At 41.6% G+C, this 25,838-nt stretch overlaps 1 protein-coding gene and 1 long non-coding RNA gene across 4 annotated transcripts in view; one reads left to right on the forward strand and one right to left on the reverse strand.

The window, feature by feature from the left end:
* Nucleotides 1-25,838, forward strand: part of NRG3 (neuregulin 3) — a 579,635-nt gene that overhangs the window by 70,329 nt on the left and 483,468 nt on the right. The gene's annotated exons all lie outside the window — the stretch shown is intronic.
* LOC310845473 lies at nucleotides 12,529-20,147 on the reverse strand. The gene is made up of 2 exons (XR_014564782.1): nucleotides 19,794-20,147; nucleotides 12,529-12,664 (listed from the first exon to the last, which is right to left on the reverse strand). It is a non-coding gene; the product is annotated as an uncharacterized lncRNA (long non-coding RNA).

The following is a 25,838-nucleotide window of genomic DNA, read 5'->3' on the forward strand; positions in this document are numbered from 1 at the left end:
AGTTCTTTAAATCATTTTTAAATAAATTTTGCCTACCACACCAAAGGCTGCTTGCTGTTCCCTGCATATGCATTTTCCCATAAATGCACCTCCTGAGCTTTAACGTGCTTTAAAAACATAACACTGCACCAGAAGACAACAACTGGCTCTTTTAATGCGGAAAGCATGCATTTGAGGCTGCTCTCTGTGTGCAGCATGTTGGTGTCAAATGCAGAATTTCAATTCCTGATTTTTTAAAAAAAGCTTTTATTCCTTGAACAGTTTCCACTCCTCCTGATTTTGACAATGTACTTAAGAACATGCAGCTACCTGTAATTGAGTGATAATGAGTAATGTGACTGATCCAATAGAGTGATTATAAGGTTTACAGATCTCATTAATGTGTAAGCTCTATGTAAATGCAAATTAATACTCCTCCCTATGAAAAATTCAAATGTTTTTTTTTCCCCCACTAGAGCCCCTGAAAGAGAGAACATGTCAAAATGCAATTTCATTACTACCATAATTTTGAGGCGTGTTGTTTTTTGGGTTCTAGTCCCCTTGGTGCTCCCAATCTGCTCCCAATCTGTCCCCCAATATTACCCCTGTTCGCTCTATTCAAACTTCTGCCATTGTTTTAAATCACCACTTTCTCCCCTCTCATTGTTTCTCCATCCCTGATTTATTCAAATCCCTGCTGTTGTTTTAAACCAGTGTTTCCCAACCTTGTGCCTCCAGATGTTTTTGGCCTACAACTCCCATCATCCCTGACCACTGGTCTTGCTAGCTAGGGATGATGGGAGTTGTAGGCCAAAAACATCTGGAGGCACAAGGTTGGGAAACACTGTTTTAAACTACCACTTTACCCCATAAATGTTATTCCCATCTCACTCACACGCAGTGGCCACTGGTGTTGTACTCCCTGACTTCCCTTTGGCTCCCCCTCTCCATAGGATTCATGCAAATCCTGTATTGTGCTGTGGCACTTCACATCCTCCTATGCAGGCTGCATGATGACAGCCTTTCATTTTTATGTATGTACGAAGATAATCAGGCTATGTAGAAAATGCTTAATCTCAAAAGCAATACAAAGTCAGCATAATAAAAACATTGTGGTTTTAGCCGCACGTAAAACTTGGTGCTTGGTAAGTAATTGCTGAAATATTCATTTGAACAAAAATATTTTTAAGTTACATATCACAATCATATACTAAACAAAGGGTTTAATTTACCAGGCTTAATTAGGTGCTCAGTGTCCCAGTCCTACAAACAAGCAATCAACTGAGGTACTCAACATGTTTTAAGTACAAGAGAAAAAATGATTCTGTTAAACTGGATACAGAAACAGCTTTTCATGGGGAACTGAACTAATGTTTAGGAATTCTTTAGTCTAGTGACTTTCTACGCATAAAGCATTTCACATGTTTGACTCCCATAATTGAATGTGTTTGTGTGGATGGCTGAATGGTTTATTTTACGCACATATTATGCAACCTGCATTAAGATGGAGAGAGTTCATATCATTCACATCCGAAGAGTATCCTGTTCTGTTACTGCAGTCTCAGCTTCCAAGAGACCCCAAACATCATGTCTGACCCTCTCTGCAACATAAAAAATACTACCTGCTTCATGCTCCAGCTTGCAAATGGGACACTTGGTTCTGTTCACTTACATCACCCCCCACTGCAACACTGGAAACTTCTTTCTCCCAACTTTGATATTGTCTTTTGCTAATTACCTATAGCTCAGGGTGGGCTCCCCCCTCTGTGTCCTTCAATATCTTTTGCCTCTTTGATAGTTTTCATTGGTGTGTTAATGAGCGGCCATCACCTTCCTTTGTCCTCCTAAAGAACCACACTCAGCGAGCTCTGTCAGCTTGGCCTGGCTCCTTAGCATGTTGAGCCCAGGGATTTCCATGTTTGGAATAGTTGAATCACACCTTGATTAGTTATAACTTTTACTAAATCCAGGAATTATGGGGAGGATCTGGCACCCAGGAATTTAGGGGAGCCATGCCCCCACATAAACTTATAACAGTACAGTAGCCTAGTTTATACACATACTCACACCTCTATCCTCTAGCCAGGGAAGCAAGAGGCATCATCAAGAGTTCAAGGATGCATTCCACTCCATCAAAATCTCTCAGGGAGGGTAGGATGCAGAGTTCATAGGAGATGGTGGCCTGGGGAGGGTCCTGAGAACCAAATATAAAGGCCTGGAGATCCACATCTGGGCTCTGGGCCTGAGGTTCCCCATCCCATCAAATCATAGTGCTCATTTGCTGTGGCGACTGAACCCTATCTTTCAAGTATGTCAGGGTTAATTCCACAGCCATTTATTGTGAACTCGGTGCTGCTCATGCATGCAAGTTTTTCACAGCATCCACAAAACAGCCTCATCAAAACGCCATCCTGTATTCTTCGTGCATCCCTTTAATATGGATTCAGTGTTTCAGATTTTTTGTTTTATTTTCTATGGAAATGGTAACACTGCATTAAATGGGAAAATACTGGCAATTCTGCAGCCAAACAACATGTTTCACCCATGTGTACTGTTACAGGACTTCTGTCATGACTAGAAGCTCATGTATATATTTGTGACGTTCATTGTGGAAGGATGAGACCTTCCATAGCCCCAGATTTTCTTTCTATTTTAATTCTTCAATGAGAGGGCTTGCATAGCCAAGCATGTAAAGCCTGTGGATTATATGAGCAGATGTACTATATGCTGCATATGCTCTTTTTGTGTGTAGCCAGAGGGTGCATATTTATTTTATAGATTCTTCCTGTTTGTCTGGAGTGCCCCTGTGGGATTGTGTGAGCCATTACTGTCTGTATTTTCACTGGTCTAAATCCTAAACACAAGACTTCTCTAGCTCACCCCCCGACACATTTTAAACAAAAATTGAACTACCTTGGCCCTCTTTATATCCCAAGCATGTACAAAAGGTAATCCTCACTGAAGCAAAAACTTATTGTAGTTCTTCAAGAGGACCCAATCAATCAATCAATCAAATGATGTGGTATAATTTTAAGAACTGTGCAAGAAAACAAACCCTTTTAAAATGTCAAACATCGTGTTGTACCCTCCTTGGAAGCAAGAAATATCTTACAACCCATCTGAAAAATTATAAAGGCTTAATTTTAAAATTATAGATACCTTCTGCTTTTTTACCATTTTAATATAATTAATTCATATTTCCCACTGTTTTTTTTATATTTTACATTGTTTTTAGTTATCCATTTAATACTGTACCTAATGCATTACACTGTGTTTTATGTGCTCTGTTTGAATTATTGGCCAAAATTAAAGATATAGAGAGGCAGAATTACACGTTTGACAACAGATACTGCTCTGAGAATGCTGGCAATTGCTGAATTGCTTCAGACTAGCAGTGAGAAGACAGGATTTGTAGTGAAGTTGTGGATTGTGGAGAAGGGCTTGGCATCTCTCTATCTGCCCCTCTCTAGCCCCACAATCCCGCTAGAGTTCTTCCCACAACCCAGCTGGGAGGAAACTGGTTTGTACAGGGGGTTGCGAGGGGGAAAGCGCCACTTCTCTTGACTGGCAAAGTCTCCCCTCAGAATTTGACCTCATGCTGCTGCTTTGCAACCATTTGTTGGCGTTCAGGGGGTCAAACTAGATGACCCTCAGGGTCCGTTTCAACTCCATGATTGTATGAACCAGAGTTCCCAGAATGACCTTGGGATGCTGCAGAATTTCTGCTACTATCTTCAGATAGCTTTGGAGGATTTCCCACATGAAGTATCCAAAACAGCACAGCAGCAGCAAAGAGTGCCTTTCTGTGCAACTTTGGTTATTCCACAGGTGAATAGTAATGCTGTCAGGAAAGACCTCCCTTTGCTGGAATTACCCCAATTATGCCTTGAGCTTTGTATATGGCAGAGCTGAGCTAAAACCTACCCTCCTTTTTCTAGGAACATTTTCTTTCCCTAGAAAGGAGGCTTCCATTTTTCTGACTCAGAAGGGCAATTTTTTTATTTTATTGGAATTTCTCTATAATTTTGGTTGTTGACTGGTTGGTCAGTCTTAAGATCTTCCCCTTAAACATTTGAACATTCCTCCAGCTGCCTGCACTTCCTGACGTCTAAGATGCTCATGGGAGGAGTGTCCTGATTATATGTTCCTTTGAGTTTTAATTAAAACATGGGAAGCCAGAGAGGTTGGCTACTGAGCATGTGAGATCAGTGCAGTTCCTATTTTCATTTTAAGGGAAAGCCTTCATTTTTAGCTTTAAAAATACCCCTCTTATCAATGATTTCATTTAAAAAACATCAACAACAAACCACAAACTCCTTCGCTTGAAAAGAAATAGCTATCAGGTGTGCAGAAGACAGTCTCCTCACAGGCCCCTGTTTACAGTAAAGCCCAGCTGAAGGCATTAAAGCAAATTCAAGAAACTTGGGCACTCCAGAAGGCTGGAGAGATGTGTAGAATGAAAGAAAGGGCACACACAAACAATCTGCAGTCACCTCGAAAGTAAGGTAAGCACAACAGAAAACCCTTCACCTAACAATGAGAATTGCACCAAAATTTCTCTCCCCTTTGATCATTTTTGGAATGCAGTATCTTTTCTCATTTTTCAATGGGGAATGGTCAAAAATGCAGGAGAAATTATCTGTGCTTCACTAGTGTTTTGCTCTGGAAATGTTTAGATACACAGAGGTTGTGCTTGCAATTGTTGACAGTCCATTGTGTTCACACAGCTGGCTTTAAATTGAAGACGTGCAACTGAATTTCATATGCATGTTTACTTAAGCTAAACTCCCAAAGAGATAAATATGACTTGTTCACAGATACATGCATATAGGATCACAGTAACAAGGAACTGTCTTGTTTGTAATGTATCTAAGGCAAACTGCTCTGGGAGTCTTTTTGGCTGAATAGCAGGATAAATAGCTTTCAAATAAATATTGCAGCAGTACTCAATTCAAATCCTGCTGAGGGCTGCTTTACTAAGCACTGGTGGTAAGGACTGCTACAATTTTAACTCCAGTGTTTGCTTAATACATGCTATCTTTCAACACACATGCATACACACTCACTTCTATGGCATGTTCTCTCTCTGCATGTCTCTGTAAATCCACTCCTTTGTCACCATGAACACAAGACCTATGTTAGGCTCAAAGGGAGGAACTGCCTCAAGGCCGACACAGCGAAATTCATGGCTGAGCACTCCTTTGGTTCCCCTTACTTCTCTTTCTGTCCAAAGTCAACCTTCAGCCAAACCACCCTGTGCCTCTTCCTTGAACCTTGACACTGAGCTGATTGGTGCAAGGCTGCTGTATAACTGCAGAAGTAGGACATGTATTTTTGGTGCCATCTAAAATTATTATTATTATTATTATTATTATTATTATTATTATTATTATTATTACTTATACCCTGCCCATCTGGCTGGGTTTCCCCAGCCACTCTGGGCGGCTTCCAACAAGAGATTAGAATACATTAAAACATCAGTCATTAAAAAATACTTACCTAAACAGGGCTGCCTTCAGATGTCTTCTAAATGTCAGCTAGTTGTTTATTCCTTTGACATCACATGGGAGGGCATTCCATGGGGTGGGCACCACTAAGGAGAAGGCCCTCTGCCTGGTTCCCTGTAACTTTGCTTCTTGCAGTGAGGGAACCACCAGAAGGCCCTTGGCACTGGACCTCAGTGTCTGGGCCGAACAGTGGGGGTGGAGACGGTCCTTCAGTTATACTGGGCCGGGGCCGTTTAGGGCTTTAAAGGTCAGCACAAACACTTTGAATTGTGCTCGGAAACCTCCTGGGAGCCAATGTAGGTCTTTCAGGACCAGTGTTATGTGGTCTTGGCAGCCGCTCCCAGTCACAAGTCTAGCTGCCACATTCTGGATTAATTGTAGATTCTGGGTCACCTTCAAAGAGAGCATTGCAATAGTCCAAGTGGGAGATAACCAGAGTATGTACCACTCTGGCAAGACAGTCTGCGGGCAGGTAGGGTCTCAGCCTGTGTACCAGATGGAGCTGGTGGACAGCTGCCCTGGGCACAGAATTGACCTGCACCTCCATGGACAGCTGCGAGTCCAAAATGACTCCTGGGCTGCCCACCTGCCCCTTTGGGTAAAATTTTCCATTGGAAAAAGATTCCCACTAGTTTTCTTATGAGCTTTGTCTATTTATATCTGTTTGTTTGTTTGTTTGTTTAACAAATGCTAAGATCTCATGCAGAAGTTTATGCAGAATTCTGCTAAAGAAAATTGCTCCTATTGTGTGTCTTCTTCCTTTTGAGTCTGACATGCTGGTATGCTTCATAGTTGCTTTCAGCTGTGGCATTAAGATGCACCAATGCTTGCCCCTTCCCTGCTGGTAGATAGATCCTTCCAGCAAATCTGTTGTTCCGTAACTGGCTTTCAACTTACGAAACATTTTGATGCTTATGCTGGTATTGCACAAGATCTAAGCCCTTGTGAGACTTGCATCTAGGTTATAGCTGCTGTGTTCACTGAATGAGGGTTTTGTTGTTGTTTGCCACAGCTGACATAATTGTTGCCTTTGGGATTCACACTGATCTGTTACTTGATTTATCTGTGGCTAGTACAGGGGCAGTGCTACAGCCCATTAGAACCAGCCGTGGCGAACACTGCTTTCAAGTCTCAATAATGTGCAGTATCAAACGTGCCTTTTGTTTTAAAGTAGGCAGCCAAGCTGGTCAACAGTCGTTGCTTCTTTTCTGGTGTTCAAAACACTGATGACAGTAAACATGACTTGATGGAGTGCACCGAACTTGAGTTCACGTGAACCTTTGGCCTTTGTGATTTGTGGCATTTCTGGAAACTTAGTGTGGTGATTCATCATAGAAAAGATTGCTGTTACGGCACTCGTCTGCCTGCAGACAAGTGGGTGTACTGGTTTATAATTGTCTATGTAGGTTGGTGGTGTGATGTGTGCAGAGCACTCCACTTCCCTGTGTGGTTGGGGCAGCCAATACAAGTTTGGTTTCTTTGAGCAGAGAGAGCACTGAAAGCTCACAGACAGCATTTTTGTCATAGCGGTTTATTTTCCAGCATGCAAATTTGAGTCTGGGGGAACAGCCGTGCATCTAGGCCCACAGCTCAAGTCTTTAAAGACTGCATAGTTTTCCCCAAGGTAAAACAAGGTGACTCTGGAATTATTTGATTCTGAATATGAATGTGACATAACAAGTTCCATGCTGTTTATTTCTGCCCCTATGCCACTGAAAAATAAAAATAAATGGTAGTGCAATGGATGCTGAATTGGCTCCAGATTGGGGGTGGATATCTAATTTATCCCCAACTCAGTTCTCTCTTGAAATGTCTAGTGAAATAATGGAGACTCTATGCTCCTCCAGATGTTGCTGAATCCAGCTTTCATCTTCTTGGTCTTAAATTGTAATCTGGTCCGGAGAATACCTGTAATTCATTAATTCTACTCCTGCATCTCAGGTGGCAGCAGCAGAGAAAACCCCTTTAGCATCTATCTCCCAAATGCCACCAATGCTAGGTAAGAGAGAATTATGGCTTATGGAAAGATGGGAAGGGGAATTCTGTCCCCATCATTTTCCTTTCTCTCTGGCTCTTCTCTCAGTCCCACCATGGCTATGTTTGTGGGACATGGGAGAGGGCTCTTTTGATGGGTGCTTCCAACATTTGGAACTCACTTCTTAGTGAGATTAGACTGGCTCCCTCCTTGTTGCCTTTCCACTGGCAGGTGAAGACTGTTTTATTCCAGCAGGTTTTGGGGAGCTGATTGCTTTTAAGGAACAGGCTTTTTAATACAGTAGTGCTGTGCTGTTTTTACTAGCTGTGCTTTTACTATCTGCATTTTAAGAGATTGGTTTTTCATATCATTTTAATTCCATTATAGTTTAATTAACTTTTCAACTATGATCGTTCTGTGCTTTATCTGTGTTTAATTTTTTAAAATCTACTTTACGCCCTGGTTTGGGGAAAAAAGGTGAGGGAATGAATAAATGGTAGTGCAATGGATGCTGAATTGGCTCCAGATTGGGGGTGGATATCTAATTTATCCCCAACTCAGTTCTCTCTTGAAATGTCTAGTGCAAGAATGGAGACTCTATGCTCCTCCAGATGTTGCTGAATCCAGCTTTCATCTTCCCTTGACCCTTGACCACACTGACTGGTGCTGATGGGAGTTTTAATCCAATCACATCTGGAGGGATACAGGCGACATGCATACCTGTCTGACAGCAATCATGCAATCCTAGTTTTTTGTTTGACATGCTCTTATGTAGAAATGTGGTTAACGCCTGAGTGGAGCCCACTTTAGCTGCACCCAAGCACAGCAGAATAATGATTCTGTGCATGTCACCATTCCCAAGGAAGAAATAAACTTGGGCTACTTCCAGGTCACCTCTTTATTGAACAATTCACCCTTACCTGTTTGCACAAGGTTAGTGGCAAGGTTAAATGTCTGGTCATTGAGTATTGTTCTAGATTATATTTACTGATTATATGATGTTGCATCAAGCAATCACTATTTCACACTTTGCAGTGCATTTCCCCCTCGTTCTCCTTATCGTAGAAAGCAGGTTTGTTGCACAAGAGCATCAAATCAACTAATTGCACAACCTTAATTTTGGCAGTATGATTGAATTCAACCCCAAAATAGCAACTGACTGGAAGCACACTTCGAGCTGTTTGCAGCTCTGTTGACTTGCATGCTGTAAGGTAAAGAATGATTCCTGTTAAACTGACAGTACAGTTATGAAGTGTGGCTAATAAATGAGAGAGAGTGGGAAGATTAAACAAACCAAAAAGAAGCCTAATGGGGGTGATTTGAGACAGTACACACTGTACTGTGTGGAAGGTTAGTCTTCTGCTTTCAAAGAAGGGATCTTATATAAGCAGCTGCTATTAGCTTGATGTTCCAAAGGACTAGCTACAAATCCTCACACATGTTCAGGTTATTATGTCACAGTTTGGGTAATCAAGATTGCAAGCTTTGAGTCAAATAAATCCCTTAAAAAAAACAAAAACAAAAAAACTGGCAGTTCTTATTTTTCTTCTCCTCATTAGTGCTTATCAGAAATTACTGTTATGTGTTTGGCTCTACAGCCGGCCAATAGTGAATCTGCATGTGGAAAAACCGATACGCCACAATTCAGCTGGACAGCAGCAAAAATTCAGACCAGAAGTACATCTCTGTAACAAGGCAAATCTCTGGAAAACCAAGCTGCAAGTAGTCACAAAAGATTGCTGCATGTTTTAAAGTTTCAGGCTTCCTCTCAAATAGATTGAAGTCTACTGAGAAGACTGAATATATTTTATGTTATCATTTTATGTGGAATATTTATATACTGCTTATATTTAAACAAAACCCTAGGCATATTACAGTGTATGTTAAACCTTTTGAAAGAGTTGCTTACATGAGAAGGTTTCCTTTGGAAAGGGCCTTCTTTTCATCTAAGTACTAAAAAAGGAGAGCTTAAATACATAAAGGACAATCAAATAATTAAATATATGGATTCTGTTGTACAAAGAAATTTTTATTTGCTAGAGAATATATGCCAGCCTCTGACCAGTGAAAAGTCTTTCTTCTCCCTCCTCTTACTACTAGAATAACTCAGGTTGATGTTCAGACAAATATAACTGAACAAGACCTTCTTCACCTGTTAAACCCAAGAGTAACAAGTCCTAAAATTTTCCATGAGTAGAATTTACTGCGAGCATGTATTCTAACTCTGTTATAGCTACATTTTAAAAGTAAAGCTAGAGCCCCAATTTCTTACCATATTATTGTTAGGCTGTTGTATGTGCAGTTAGAATAGATGCTCTGGATCTGCAAGATGGTGGAGCTTGGAATTCAGGTGGATCCTGGAAATCTTGTTTATTAAAACACACCCCAACATGTACACATGTGTGAATCACTGCTTCCCCATTACAGTGGAAGAAATTGCAACAGAAAAGATGATTGTGTCAGTCTCTTAGATTTATCCTAGAATTGTTACAGAAATTAGAGTTACTACAAGATGTGGAAAGAAAGAAAGAAAGAAAGAAAGAAAGAAAGAAAGAAAGAAAGAAAGAAAGAAAAGCAAAAACCAAAGTTAACTTTGGGTTTTTAGGAAAGCCATAAGAATTTTGATAACATTAACAATTGTTTCAGGGTTTTACATATACCTAATACCTGCCAATTTATTTCACCTGTAGTGAAATCTGAGCTGAGCTTGAAAGTTCTAACATGGGGAAATTTAGAGGGCACATTTAGAAATATTTCAGTAAAGCAGCAACATTTCTCAAACCCAAGGCTCATAAAATTAAGGTCTTGTCTAAGAAGGAACCTTCACACAGCATTAGGGAGTTCCCACATCTCTAATCTTAACCCAATACTCTGATTATTCCCCCAGCACTCAACATTCATACAGCCCATTGGAAAAGAATGTGACAAAATATGAAAACTTCCCTTCACAAAATATGAAAACTTCCCTTCACAAGTGCTCTGTCTGAACATATTGAGTTCCATGAATTGTAAGAGATTTCCCAGTATTAGAATGTAATTGTTTTATTTAAATATTTTTTTAGCCACTGTTGAAGGTCAAGCCCTCACAAGCCAGCTTTAATAAAAACATAAAAATTCAACATATGTGTAATCACAAATACAATCCCATGATAGAAAAGATCTGCATTAATATTATTAAATCACCATCTCCAGCTATCATAAAAGCAATAGAATAAGCTTAGAATGGTTAAAAACCATTTCAGCACTGGCTTAAGCAGACAAATCCCATTGCCTTTTCTTAGAAAAAGTAACATAAAACAAATGGAGGCATCAGCTTCTGTCTTACTGAGCATATGTGTAAATCATCCCAGCGAAATCATGAAGCAAATGGGATCGCCTATGAATTTGATGGAGAATCTTTTTGTAAATACTTTGGAGACCTTAATAAAGTGAAAAGCTGAGTTTTCACTGTTGCGGTCTTCGTTCTTCAACAGGTTTTCTAGCTTTGGGTAGAGATGATAGATCTCAGATCTTATGTTCCAATCCTTGGCAAAATTAACAGTGTTTTCTAGAGATATTTTCTCCATCATATATTGTTTACAATTGAATTGATAACTGCATAGAAAACATTGAGTACTGTTTTATTTAACTGAGCAGCAGCTGCTAGATCAAGCTGTAAATCGAAAGATCTCAGGCTGAAGTCCATACAGGCAGGCCAGATACTTAAGTTGACAAAAGTTTCATTTTTGCCAGAAATTAGTGGCAAAACTAGGGCATTCTGGCACCCTTGACAAAATGGGGCCTTAAAATTGTAGGCTGCCACCATCATTCCACTTTTTTATTGCTAATTATTCACATCTGATTCCAACCTCCTGGACTTGTTAGTCTCTTCATATGAGTCGTGTGAATCTTAATAGCATTATTTCACCAGGTGCCATAGCTAGAAATTTACATGCCCTGAGCTGGTTCCCAGTTCTATACCACTATCTCTGAGAACCAGTTTTAGATGGATTTAAGAGTGGACAAGTTAGCAGCAGCAGGGACAGACTCTGGTCTTTCTAATTTCAGTGGCACCCTGTATGAAACCAAAATTCAGTGCCACCCAGCCTCTCACCTTCTGTTCTGCGCGTGCGCCATGTCATAGTTGCAACACCTGGCAGCGCCCCGTCATCCTGGCACCCAATGTGGGGGAACCGGTCCCACTGTCCTAAATCCACCTCTGCGGTTAGCCTTGCTGTTGAACTTTTATTGGTGCTTTTCAGATGCATTGTACTTGCTCAGAAGCTTTGTATCCAGTCTTTGATTCCCCACCCCCTCCCTCATACTCAGCAAAAATAATGGCTGAATGTGCATTACTGTGTTAGGTTTGCCTGCACAGGGCCTTTGAAAAATGCAGTGATACTGCTCTGCCTAGCCTTTCCCCAGCTACTGTCCATCTGGTTGTTGCCTTAAAAAAAATATATCAGTTGGGTAGAAATTAGGTGCACCGTATTTTTCACTCCATAAGTCACTCCAGACCATAAGACACACCTAGTTTTTGGAGGAGGAAAACAAGAAAAAAATATTTTGAATCCCAGAAGCCAGAACAGCAAGAAGGATCGCTGCGCAGGAAAAGCAACAATCCCTCTTGCCGTTCTGGCTTCTGGGATAGCTGCACAGCCTGCATTTGCTCCATAAAATGCACACACGTTTCTCCTTACTTTTTAGGAGGGAAAAAGTGAGTCTTATAGAACGAAAATTATGTTGCTTATTCTATACTGGAAGGAAAAGATTGTGTAATGTCACCCTTTTATTTTGTAGTACACAACCTTTGCCTATTGCATTCTTCCACAAGATGCATCCACAGGAACAGGAATCTTGTTCCTCCAGCCTAGTTTCAGTATTGCTTATAGTAACTAGTTTCAGTTTCTATATACTATTTCTATATCTGTGTGCGCAAGCCTGCTGCATTTTTGACCCCACTCCTCAGTTTTTCCTTCTTTTCCCTGTAATTTTGAGCCTGAAAATTTCTGTTCCTACAGCTGTCCCCTCTCCCAGTACACTCCAGCTTTCCCTTTCTGTTGATCCACAAGTCTTATATATATATATATATTGCAGCAGTGTCCCTGTGCCTAGGACATGATGAATATTTGTGATTTTTCTTGTCCAGCTGAAAACCGCCAATGTGATACTGCAGATAAGCATCCCAAGCACGAGGCAGTTTTGATGACATTCTTTCCAAAAACTGCAAAGAATAATAATAATAATACTAAGCAGGCCACTAGACTTGCATGCAGATGAAATATTGAATCAACTGATAATAGCGTAGATGTAACACACAACAAAGATCTGGATCGGCATGGAGATGACAACTTAAAGCTTTTGCAGATAAGCATCTCAAACATGCTGATAGCATTGTGTAGGAAGATGGAAGGAAGGTGACAAATATCACACATTTCTACCTTTTCCTCTTCTCTTCCCTTTTGGTGGAAAAAAATTGCAGCAAGGCAGAGCTGATAGGGATACCTGCTTCTCCTCTCCAAGAGGCACCTGCAGCTAAAAACCACAAGGCAATCCTTGCAAAAAAATAAAATGAACTGCCTTGGGCAACCTCACAGAAAAAGAAAATGACCCTCAGGACTGTAGCAATTTTTATGTCCTTGTCAAATCCACAGGACTAGCAAAGCCCCCCCCCCCGCACCCTGCATCGCATAGTAATCAACTGCACAAGGTGGAAAGCATCCTTATATAGAGCTTTGCGTGTGTGTGATATCTGTCACATAGCTTTTAAGAAAGGGGGTCTCTTGAGAAATTTGAGGCCGGACTACAGAAAGTTCTCTGTGGGGGAACTGGCAGATGTTAGCTCGGTTTTGACAGATGTGGCGGTGCAGACCACCTGGCAGTTCTTCGCAGGGGGCTTCGGTTTGAAGATCACCGCAATAAGCTTAATCACTTGAGGGCCTGTCAGTATCCTGTAGTAAGATTCGTCCCCTACCTTCCTTGATTAGATTTACTGGGATATAATGTGAGCCTGAAACTCTCCCATCGGTAGCAGCAGCACCTAGCCAATGGTGGAGACACACTGTTACCTGTGCAACTTGCTGTCGCTCGTATCGGCCTCATTAGCTTTCAAAATCCTTACAAACAGCTGCTTTCTGGCTCATTTTTTCCCCCAGCTGCCAAATTAGAGCTTAAAGGATTGTTCAGACTCTGGGGCCTTAGCAAAATAAAGGCTAGTAAATGAATTCTGGGATTATCAGTCTGCGTTTTGAGATCTATGAGGCATCTCTTTCTCAGTAATCTTTAGGTAATTCCTTCTGTAAATTTTCTCAAATCCCTCATGGCCACATTAATATATATGGTCAGAATCTTGTGATGTTTCCAGTATTAATGTGTCTAATTTTGACAGCACTAGCATTGGGCAATGGGAATGCCTCAGTCTCAATCCAGCAGGTACATAAAGGCTCATCCATATGTCCTTTTGCGCCATGTTTACCAGGCATAGGTAAAATGTGGGGTTTCCTGGAGAAAGCGCCAGGACAAAATAAACCCCGCTCAGACACAGAGCTTTAAAGCCCAAACCTGTGCCTAGAAACATAGCACAAAGGGACGTCTGGGTGAGCCCTATGATAAGAGGAAGAACAGCAGAGCTGCACCTGGTAAAGGTAAAGGTAAAGGGACCCCTGACCATTAGGTCAAGTCGTGGCCGACTCTGGGGTTGCGGTGCTCATCTCGCTTTATTGGCCGAGGGAGCCGATGTACAGCTTCCGGGTCATGTGGCCAGCATGACTAAGCTGCTTCTGGCAAACCAGAGCAGTGCATGGAAACGCCGTTTACCTTTCCGCTGGAGTGGTACTTATTTATCTACTTGCACTTTTATGTGCTTTCAAACTGCTAGGTTGGCAGGAGCAGAGACTAAACAATGGGAGCTCACCCCGTCGTGGGGATTCGAACCATCAACCTTCTGACTGGCAAGTCCTAGGCTCTGTGGTTTAACCCACAGCGCCACCTGCGCCCCATCTGGTAGTAGGTAGAATGAAGGCCTCAGTAAAGTGTGATTTCTCTGAGAGTAGAGGTATCTCTACATAGCTTGGGTGCATGGCTGGGGACTGACCAGTCCCTGTGTTGTCATCAGTATGTCTGGCTCTGCCCTGTTTACTTCAGGCATGACTGATTTCTGCTGCAGAGTTGTCAGCTAGTTGCGAGTACTGCAGTGTGTCTCGCCATGAGCCATGTTATGATCTGGGAGCTTCTAAGCCAAAGAGAGAGAATTTCATTTGGAAGAATGGCAGTGTGTGTGTGTGTGTGTGTGTGTGTGTTTATATTTGCCATTGTGATTTATATAGTTCCTCCTATAGGAATGCATAGTTTGGACATTTTGTGTTAAGAGCATAACAGAAGATCAACCCTGTTGGATCAGACCAATCTCCTATCGAATTCAGCAATCTGTTTCCTACTGAATGCTTCTGAGAAGCCCACATGAATAACCTGAGGGCAACAGCCCTCCCATACTGTTCCCTTCCAACCAGTATTCAGAGGCATGCTACCTCTAATCCTGGATGTGGCATTCAGCCACTGTGACTAATGATCTTTGATGAATTTGTCTAGTCTCCTTTTTTACCTCTCTGCCTGAGGTAGTGGCCATGACTACATCCTGTGACAGCAAGTTTCATTCACTAAGTACTCCTTTTTGTCTGTCCTGAATGTCCTACCAATAAGCTTCATTGGGTGGCCCTGGCTTCTAGTTTTATATGAGAGGGAGAAAAAGTCTCTTTATCCAGTTTCTCCACATTATACATAATTTTATAAACCTTGTCCATGTTCCTCTTAACTTGCCTTTTTTCTTCTTCTAAAAGTAAGAAGCCCTAGATGTTGTAACCGTTCCTTGTTGGGAATTGCTTTTTTTAAAAAATAAATACTAAATTCCCACAAATGTCACATAAAAATTCCAATAGGTAAGGCATTTTTCTTTTGTTTTATCAACTTCCCATCCCATTTTCCGTGGTGTTTTTGTTCTATCTCTTTGCTGCACCCTAGCTTCACTCTTTTATATCATAACCACAATACAATAAACCTTGCAGGGAATTTCTTTAGCTTCCTGACCATTTTGGCTGCCATTTTTCTGCATTTTCCCCACCTCTAAAATATCATTTTCTGAGCTGTGCACAGTATTCCAGGTCACGCCGCAGGTTTGTTTAAATGATGTGGACCATTGCATTATTTGATTGGCAGGTTTATTATCAGTGGCCTTCTTTTCAAGGAAGCAAAGCCAGAGCAGCAATGGCCTGTGTTATGGGCTTGAGCCATCCTCTCAATGCTGGCATTGCTGCAGTTTCCCTGGAGTGTGTAGGGGGCTATAGTGGGGCTACACAGCTGCACCGGCAGAGGCAATCCAGTGCTTCCACCAGTGTGCTTTTGCAGTCTCAACCTCTCTGCTGTCATGATATATCCCGTCCTCATCCCAGTACTGTAAACTTCCGCAATGCTGAAGAGTAGTTCTGCAGCTTTGCCGCACCTCATGGGCTTCTACTGTCTAGGTCCTATTGGAATGAATGGGATAAGGGCCAACGACATGATTTTCAGGTGCATATAAGGTGTAGCTTGTATGTATGCTTCTAAACATCAGTTACTTTCATCTACAATTTCCAATCCAGCTGTGACCTCAGAGGAATTAAGCCAATGGAAATCAAGGAAGCCATAGCAACTCTGCTTTTCAAGGCCCGCTGTGATAATAAAGTGAAGCAGTTAGGTCAGAAGCTGAGGAAATAACTAGATTGAAGAAGCCAAAGGACGATGAGAGGCGTATGGGAGAACATAACTGAAGCCCATCCTCATGATGATCTCCAACTCTTTCTGTTTACAGTGTTGTGCTTTACTGAGCAGAAGGATCTTGCAATATACCATCCTTTGCCTTTCAAAGTGTTTCTGTTTAATGCACAAAGGTCATCCGTTCAATACTTTCTGTGTGTATCTAGCTACGCTTCTTATCGTTAATGGGTGATTGTATAGTTTGAAGCTCTGCAGCAGACTGAGACTGTGGAAACTGACGTTAACGAATAAATCTGATAAACATCTTGCCGTTTCACTAAGAAATTCAAGGACGTTTTCCTTGCTTGCCATAGGAAGATATATTAAAAATGGCAGTATACAAGACAGACAGCATGTTGATTGCCTGCAATCATCTGTTGAAGGACAAAAAAATAGCATTTTCTAAATTACCACATTAGTTCCCAAAGTGAGAGATGAAATGCATTAATGAAATAGCCTTTGTATTTGTGGAACCTAATCTGAATTTTTGGTCATATAGTTTTCTAATCAATTTTGGTGTGCAGTCAGTGGAACAAAAAATTCTGATTGTGTTTTACAGCAGGATAAGCTAAAAAGAAAAGAAAAAAGCCCAACTTAAACTTCTGTTGCTTCTTTATCTACAGATTCAAAAAATGTATTGGGGTATGTATGTGTGTTTTAATAATGAACAACTAGCCTCTTTATAAGGAGATAACCCCAAGGACATACCCCTGAAGTATAATTAAGCTTTCCATAACAATATTTGCCAAAGGAAAAGTAATGGAATGTTGCTTCTTAAATTGCCTGTGGGCTGGATTTCTTTTATAATTAAGTATTTATACACCACCATTAGTGTACATGGTACCTTCCAAAAACAAAACAAAGATGCCAACAAGACTAAAGCATTCAAATTACTCAATTAAAAAGTTTGTTTGAAATTAAGTGGAACATTTAATAGAAACTTTGGATACTTAATGATATTAATGGTGGCAGTTCCTACTTTTCAAAGAGAGAATATGTTTTCACTGAATGGCCATTACAGTGAACCAAAGGATAGCTTAAGATTTAAATAGTCAAATTCTTTCTTTCTCTTCCTTTGACTGTGTTCCTGTACACAAACATACAAACAAGCATTTCACTGGCAAACAACCTTAAAGGGCAATGCTACAAATTGTCAGAGAATTTGAATACGGTTCACGAATTCAAGAACTGAAATGTTTAATGATAATGATAGTATTTTTCTATCCTGATAGTTGATGGAAGAGTAAGCAGGCAAGCAAACTGCTGCATCAAGCGCTCTGGCTTGCTCCCACGATTGAGAGGGCCGGTGCCGTGTTCCATGCCCTTGCCATGCATGCATGCTGTGTGACATACTCATGTCATACGGGCACACCGTGTGGTGCAGATGTCACTTGTACATGCTGCACATTGTGCTGATGTGCCACCCGCATGCCATGCTGCTTGCGCGAGTGACATCAGCACGTCGCATAGTGTGTGCATGGCACATAAAGTGGTACCTCGGGTTAAGTACTTAATTCGTTCCGGAGGTCCGTACTTAACCTGAAACTGTTCTAAACCTGAAGCAGCACTTTAGCTAATGGGACCTCCTGCTGTTGCCGCGCCGCCGGAGCACAATTTCTGTTCTCATCCTGAAGCAAAGTTCTTAACCCAAGGTACTATTTCTGAGTTAGCGGAGTCTGTAACCTGAAGCGTATGTAACCCGAGGTACCACTGTCTTGAGGGGGCCCTGCTCCCTCCATCAAAATTTCTAGGGGCCCTTGCCCTGCCAGATGGCGCCCATGAGCTTCATGTTCACCACCAGTGATTACAGTGCCTAGAATGTGTATTCAAAGGGCCACTCTAGCCCCCATGCTTTGTGGTTTTGTCCGTGTAACAATCCATTTTTAAAAAAATTCCTCAGAGTGCCGAAACAAGGTTGGAGCCTTTTGTATTCGCAAACCTTTTGGTATATGTTGACTTTTATAATACTCTGATAAGGAAACAACAGCATGATGGTTCATTGTAACCTTACATTAAAGGGGGAGCTGTAGTAATAATGGGTGCCAATGATTACATGAGAGAAATTAGGAGACAACTGGCAGGTGTCAAAAGCTACAGAAAAATAGGTTGAGACCTCATAACACATATTCAAAAAAGATCTTATTACAAGATCTTATTATTGTTTTCTGTGATCCCTTTTTACAGTCCTTTATCATCTTTGATGAAACAAGAGCATTTATGGTTTTGTCACGAATCCCCTTGTGTGCCTGCCAGCTGTTTCCCTTCTCCAGTGCTGGTGGGGCTGATGAAATAAGTACAGGGGGATGTGGGGGCTCAACAGAGGGAGAATGGAGGCTGCATGAACTTTGTGTGCCATGGGTTGCTCAGAACTGGTTTCAGGACTCAAGATCTTCCTTTCTGGTGGCTGCATGAAGCGCTTAAATGTTGCCCCAGTAATGTGGTCTAGATTTGCTTTTTTAGAAGATAGTTGCAAAATGTGGAGGCTGGGATAAGCGGATGAATTAATTATGATGGTAAGCCATTTCTTGTGCTGTCTTCTGAGAGCTTATGTGGGTATATCTTTAGTACTAGAGAAACTTACCAGAAGTTAAGTCTTACTGAATTCACTGAGGCTTTACTCCCAAGTAGCCTAGGACTTGCTGATCAGAAGGTCGGTGGTTCGAATCCCCGCAACGGGGTGAGCTCCCGTTGCTCGGTCCCTGCTCCTGCCAACCTAGCAGTTTGAAAGCACGTCAAAGTGCAAGTAGATAAATAGGTACCGCTCCGGTGGGAAGGTAAACGGCGTTTCCGTGCGCTGCTCTGGTTCGCCAGAAGCGGCTTAGTCATGCTGGTCACATGACCCGGAAGCTGTAAGCCGGCTCCCTCGGCCAATAAAGCGAGATGAGCGCTGCAACCCCAGAGTCGGCCATGACTGAACCTAATGGTCAGGGGGTCCCTTTACCTTTACCTTTAAGAGGGCTTAGGACAGCAGCCTTCAGACTGGATACGTTTCATGTTAGTATGCGTGCGCAAGCTTAGCATAAGCATCAGCTGTTTTGCTGACGTGGCTTTGATTCCCACCGTGTCTGTATGGCCTTCGCATGAATACATTGTGTTACACAGAACAATTGTACTTTGTGAACCTGTGTGTATAGCTTGTGTCCTTACGATAAGTGTGTTAGCTATTCTCTGCCCCTTGGGAAGGGGCGGCAATCTTGCAGAGCAAAATGCTTTTTCAGCAGTGTCATAAAGCTTTCTCAGCAAGTTCTTAACGTGATAGGTTATCATAAATTCCCTATTAGCTGCCACATCCAGGGGGTTCAATTACCACAATTTTGGGACCCTTGGGGACCCTCCCCCCACAATGGGACTGTGGCAAATATTGCCCCAGGGGTCAGTCTGTAATATCCTTTACATTTGTTGTGAGGCCAACATGAGATTAAGTGAGGTATGTACACATTTTAAAGCATCATACAGCACTTTAGATGAGTTTGCCTTGGTAGGCTGTGGTTAAATCACCAAAATCATATATTTATTACAGTGACTAATGAAACAGAGCTACTAAATTCTCTTAGCAAAATGCCTACCTGATGTGACTCAAAGGATGCTGCAGCCAAAGTGGCAGTTACAGAACAATGAGGATGGAATATCCAGAAGTGTTGTGTTTGCTGTTGCTGAGTGATGTCAGGTACTGTTGTCATGTGATGTTAAGGTGTCACCTCTCTAGATCTAGAAGCTTTCTCTTTCTTTTTAAAATGATCATATGACGTCTGTACTGCAATAACCACTATGCTGTATCAGAGAGGGTGTGGTCCTCTGAATTTAAGTGCTTTGCGATTAATGGTTCCATTTTGGGGGGAGGTGGTCACAGGGCCATCTTTCCCATACGGCTTAGTGGTTCAGGGCGCTGGCCTCTCAGGGGCACCCCAGCGAGTGGGGGAGCTGTGCGGCTTTGCCGGCGGCCTCCCCTTTCCCTGCATGCCTGCCAGCTGCTCCCCATATGGCTGTCGGGCATGCAGCTTCCTTCCCAAGCCTCCACGGGAGGAGAGTGATCCCTGCAGAGACTTGGGAAAATGTCAACAACTCTGGGAAATGGGGAGGGGGGCACCGGAGGGAACTTTGCACCACGGTGCTGGATATGCTTAAGACGTCCCTGGGTGGTCAAGATTTTGTGGTTCCTAAATCATGTCTCTCGGTCACTTGTTTATGTTTCACCATCATGCTGATCGAGACATATTGGAGTGATGTAAGTCACATTGCAGAACCTGCAGGGTGGTGTTTTGCATGAATAAGTAAGCTCTGGCAGCCTTAGTGCTCTTGAAGACTGCTTTTGCTCTTGCCAGTTGCTTCCAGGTATATCTACCTTTCCCCTCCTCCTTTGATCTTCAGGCTTCTCGTATTGTTGGATCCTGGCTGGAGGTCTGCTTATATTTCCTCCGCTGTTTTCTCTCTCAGCTGATAGAGTGGTCAATCATGAAACAATCACATCTTCATTTGAACAAAGTAAAACCAGTGTTAGACTAATACAGGCCATCAGCAAATTTTGTTTTTCAGCTCCCTTCTTTGGAGTGATTTTACCACACTCTTCGTTTCGTGAGTGCATTACTGTAAACAATGGTTAATGCATATTTGGTTCCTTCATAACCAGTGCACACAAATTTACTTTAAACAGTGGTGCAGCCTTTGGTTTATGGGAGAATTGTGGCTTGCTTGTGTAACTGCCAAGCCTCTGGCTTGGTGTCAGGGTAATGCAAGTCGTAGCAAATCAGGATATGCAAATCAGGAGTCAGCCTTGTGAACCTTCTCTGGAGCAGTAAGCTTTAATACAATAAGCAAAGCTACATAGCACTAAATTCGTTACCAGTTGCTTAATAGTCATTTGTACAGATTCAATCTTAGGTGCTTAAGTTGCAATGAAATCAATAAGGTATATGCTTTTGGTCCCACTGATTTCAACAGAATTTGTTTGGGCTAACATTTCTGTATTGTGCCCATCCTTGTCAGACAGTAATACCATTTTGGGGTTCTGAGAATCTCTACAGCTTTATGACTCCTCCATTATATGCTACCCAATAGCTGATTGTTTCTTTCATTTGTTCTATTAAAGCCATAGCCATTTCTGGCAGTAATTGTTCTGTTGACTGCTGTTTAATGTGCAGTGCATGCTGATCTAATTACAGAGGAGGACGGAAGGTCCTGGAATGAATTTAAAGTGGTACCCTCTTTTAACTATACTACTGTTTAACTGGCTTAGCAGATCTCTCAGACCTTACTAGAAAAGACAGCTTGAATGTCTCTCTTTCTCACTTGCTGTAAGGTAAGAACTAGTACTGTCTAAATACCATAAAAATCCTAGCCAGAAAATAAATAAATAAAGTAACATGTAATTATAGTAACTTCAGATTGGGCACCTCTAAATTAATTAATGTAATTATTAGGAGTGTTTCTCCAGGGTAGGTTTACGAGTGACCTGGCATTCTAATTTGCAAGCCGCTGTAAATCTGTTATCAGTTTTCTCAGCTGTCTGCTAGCTAAAAAAACCCCTAGGTTTTATTCTTTTCTGAGTCCTATAGGTAAATCCCCACAAGTCACACGGAATGATCTGCAAAGGTAATGGGCTAGGGCAGGGGTAGCTAATATGGTGCCCTCCAGATTATTTGGGCTACAACTTGCATCAGCCTCAGTCAATAATGACGGGAGCTGTAGTCCACATCTGCAGGGCGTTGTGCTGGGCTACCCCTGGGCTAGAGAATTGATTATCAATAGATTTACAAAAGGGGTGCAATGAGTATACATGTCACATGATAAAGATGGTGGCACCTTTTGGACCATATCTTAAGCAACAAGGTTTGGGTTGTCATGCCAACCAGCTTTCCCATCTGGTGGTGTTGCTGGTGAATGCTAAGTCAGTCCTTAGTAAGACAACTCTCATCCATGACTTGACCATGGATGAGGCAGCCAACTTGGTATATGTTAATGAGACCTAGATGAATGAACTGGACAGGAAAGACCTGACCCAGCTGTGTCCTCCTTAGGTACTCAGTGGACCACCAGTATAGGTTGGAGGGCTGGGGTGAAGAATTGCTGCCACCCAAAAAAATCAATCTTTCTCACCAAGATTTCAGTCTGTGGGGATACTGGATGTTCCTGGTGCTGAACCAGATAGGCAGAAAGGGAATTTTGTTGGTGTACCACAGAGATGGATCCTGAGCTCCCTCACTTCACAGGGGCCACTTCAGCATTGGTTCTAGGAATAAGGTCACACCACTTCCTTCAGGGGAGTGATCTTCAGGTGGAAGTGGTGTGCAAATTTAATAAATGAATCCTTCTCCATGGGGCTCTGTCTTGCAAAACCAAATACTATGCAAAATAGCAAGCCAGTCAGCCTATTGCAGTTTTAGCCATCCTGGTTCTCTAGAAATTTAGTATTACAGTACCCATAAAGCCTAGCCAGCATATCAGCAATGTAGTTAGATTAGACAGGACCTGGGAGACAAGGGCTCAAATCCCCTACTCAGTTTACTCACTGACCTTGGGCCACTAATTGTCTCTTAACCTAACCTATACCAGAATTGTTGACACGATAAAATGGGGAGGGGGGAAACTGTGCATCCCACCTTGAGGGAAAGCAAAATATTAATAATACTATCTATCTACCCTATCTATCTTTGGTTAAATTAGAGCAATTATTTCTAAATTTGCATTTGTACATGTAAACTAACATATGAGTTTTATGCAGTTCTGTGCCCTCTTTCCCGTATTCTGGTGGTGCATGCCCTCTTTCCTCCCCCAGGAAATGTGTAACTGTACTTGCATAAAAGTGGGGAAAGAATGGGGCAGAAATTCCTCTTTGGGTAATTATTCTGCAGTCTAGCCCCATGACAGAGAAAGCCCTTTCCCTTGTCCCCATGAAGATATATTTTTTGCCAGTGGAGGGGAGAAAATGAATGGCCCCATAGGCTGAATGGTTCTCAAGGAGCCTGATATGGGAGGATGCAATTCCTGAGATGATCTGTCCTCACAGGCTGCTTGGGGCTTTAAAAGCTAATGCCACCATATTCAATTGAAGGTGAGCAGCTTGTGAAAGTAACGTAAAGCTGCCATTCTACAGTATGGGTTGTTAGCTCCTCATAATAATCTGACAGCAGTATTCTGGCCAAATCAAAGTTTCCTGGCTATCTTTAAGTAGAGCTCCTCATAGAGTGCATTACAGTAGACCAACACTAAGTTGACAAGAGGAATAATGAAAATTGGAACTCCCAACTAAATGTACCCCCAAACATTGGTTCAAAACTTAGACTACCACTTTAGGATATATTGCGGTATACAAAAGAGAACTGGATTTTTTTTGCGTATTGGTGACATCTTGCCAAAATGAGAGCTACCTTAATTAGTGAAATCAGTTGTAATTAATGCATATAGCTATTATTTCAGCCTTTCTATTCAGGATTAAAAATTGGTATATTTTGTCCTCTTGTTTTAGTGAATTGCATTGCAATTCTGTATTGTTGTATTTTTCGGGTAAGGCATAATTAAATCTTACAAAAAGCAAAAAAATAAATAAATTGCCTTTTCCTTTGCCCAATAACTCGCTCTCTGAGAGGCATTGTTGGGAATGCAGTTTCAGTCTTTTCAGTAACAACCAAATGCATCTACTCTTTTGGATTAATTACATTCTAACAATGATCTGGTTTGTCTTTTCAAGGTCCCCTGATTATTGACCCAACTGATTGGATTTCAGCGAGTGTTAGAAATGATGAGCGAGACGCCATTGTTTCTCATGCCCTTCTCTCCTCTGCAGTGTTTCTCTCCTGTTATTAAGGGTTCTAACAATGCTAGCTGCACTCGGGTTTTTGTTTCAGGTAATGAGATGACTGACCCTTTCATTTGTTGGGGAGGAAGGAGGGAACAACTGCATTGTTGCAAGGGGCTGAATGTGCTTTCAAGGAGCAACTTTGTAACAAAAGGAAGAACAACTGATGAACCATGGCCTTTTCATGTTGGACCTTAAGGTTGCTAATTGTGAGACATTTCCTGATGCGGATTTCAGATAAATTTTAATTAATGAAGGGTATGCTCATGTAGACAGAACCAGGTCTGCATGGGCGTCTGACTCAGTTGTTGTTATTTATTAAAAAGAAGCTGTGATTTTTACATTGATTTATATATGGAACTTTCATGGGGGACTGTGATACACATGCACTTTGTACTTGGGTATTGGTATCCGACTGGAATTCATCTCCAAGGAAGTCGCCCACCCTGAATTATTTCTTGATTTGAAAATGCATGCCTGGTTAAGATTGTGTGTAATTGCATTTGCATGAGCAGAATAATGGAACAAATTTGGTAATCCAAAATTCACAGTAATCTAAGTAATGGATCAAATTCTCACAAAATGCAAATTTCCCTTCTACTGTATAGGTCAGCTTTCCCCAACGTTCTGAATTTTTGGAACTTGGAAGCATGCTTCTGTGGTACATGACCAGGCTATGCTCTTTTTTTAGAGTGTGAAAGAGTAATAATTATTTGCCCTCAGATGGATCAACTCCTTATGTGTTTGCATGAATCACTGTTCTGAGCCTGCCTCCTGATTTAGAGTAAGGGATTTCCAAATTCAGAGGTTAGAATGTAATATAATAGGCAGCCTCATTTAGTCATCTGCAGGCATACAAACAAACAAACAAACAAACAAACAAACAAACATGTAAATAAAGGAGAGATGTAAATTGTGAAGGTGAAATAGACATCAGTTCCCTCTATCTTGAGCTTCATGAGTTGAGTTGAGTGGAATGGTCTCAAGACAGATTTTTGGCACAGTTGACCGGATGTGTTTAGAATCCTGGAACTATTGGGAATCCTGACTGCACAGAGTTTCCTGTCATAGGGGGTTTTCTAAGCATGTTTAGCTGAACATGCAAAGAACCCTGTTGAACCTGTTGAAGGATGGGGAAAGTCAGGGGGAAAGCTGGCAGAGAAAAGGATGTTGGGGCACAGCACAGTCTTGAATGAATAACAACGAAGCTTTCATTCCAGTTCTGCCTTTTATGTTACATGTTTGTTATATTTACCATGTTTCTATGCACATTAGTTAACCAGCTGGTTAGCACATTCATTCACCTGAACTGTCTAGACTTCAAACCAACAAGCATCACTGTGAAAAGGCACCTTGTTTAAAAGAATAATCAAGCCAGAGATAAGGATTTCTGAAGCAACGGCAAGAATTATTTATTAAAGTAAAAAACATAAGATTAAACAGTTTACTTTAAAGTATTTAAATGAAGACTGGCATTTCACAATCCTGAACACATAATAAACACAAATAGTACTGCCAAGTATTAGAAATAGCTTAGAAGAAAAACAACAGTAAATCACGCACTCTACTTCCTCCTCTGCACCCCAGCTTGAAATCAAGTGCATGGCCTCATGTGGGTGATGGGAAGGTATAGGGGAGATGGACACAAATGAAATCCAATTGGAGGATTTCAGGGCAGTGATTGCTTAAATCAGTAGTTGCCGGATGCAATCTGGGTCAAGAGGTTTGGAGCAAGTTGGAGATTGCTGCAAATGTGGAGAGATTTGCAGCAGAAGGAGAAATGTTTGAGAGGATGGAAAATGAGGTGGGTTGCAGTACA

This window comes from Podarcis gaigeae (assembly GCF_964106915.1).
Source record: "Podarcis gaigeae genome assembly, chromosome: 5".
Taxonomy (NCBI): domain Eukaryota; kingdom Metazoa; phylum Chordata; class Lepidosauria; order Squamata; family Lacertidae; genus Podarcis; species Podarcis gaigeae.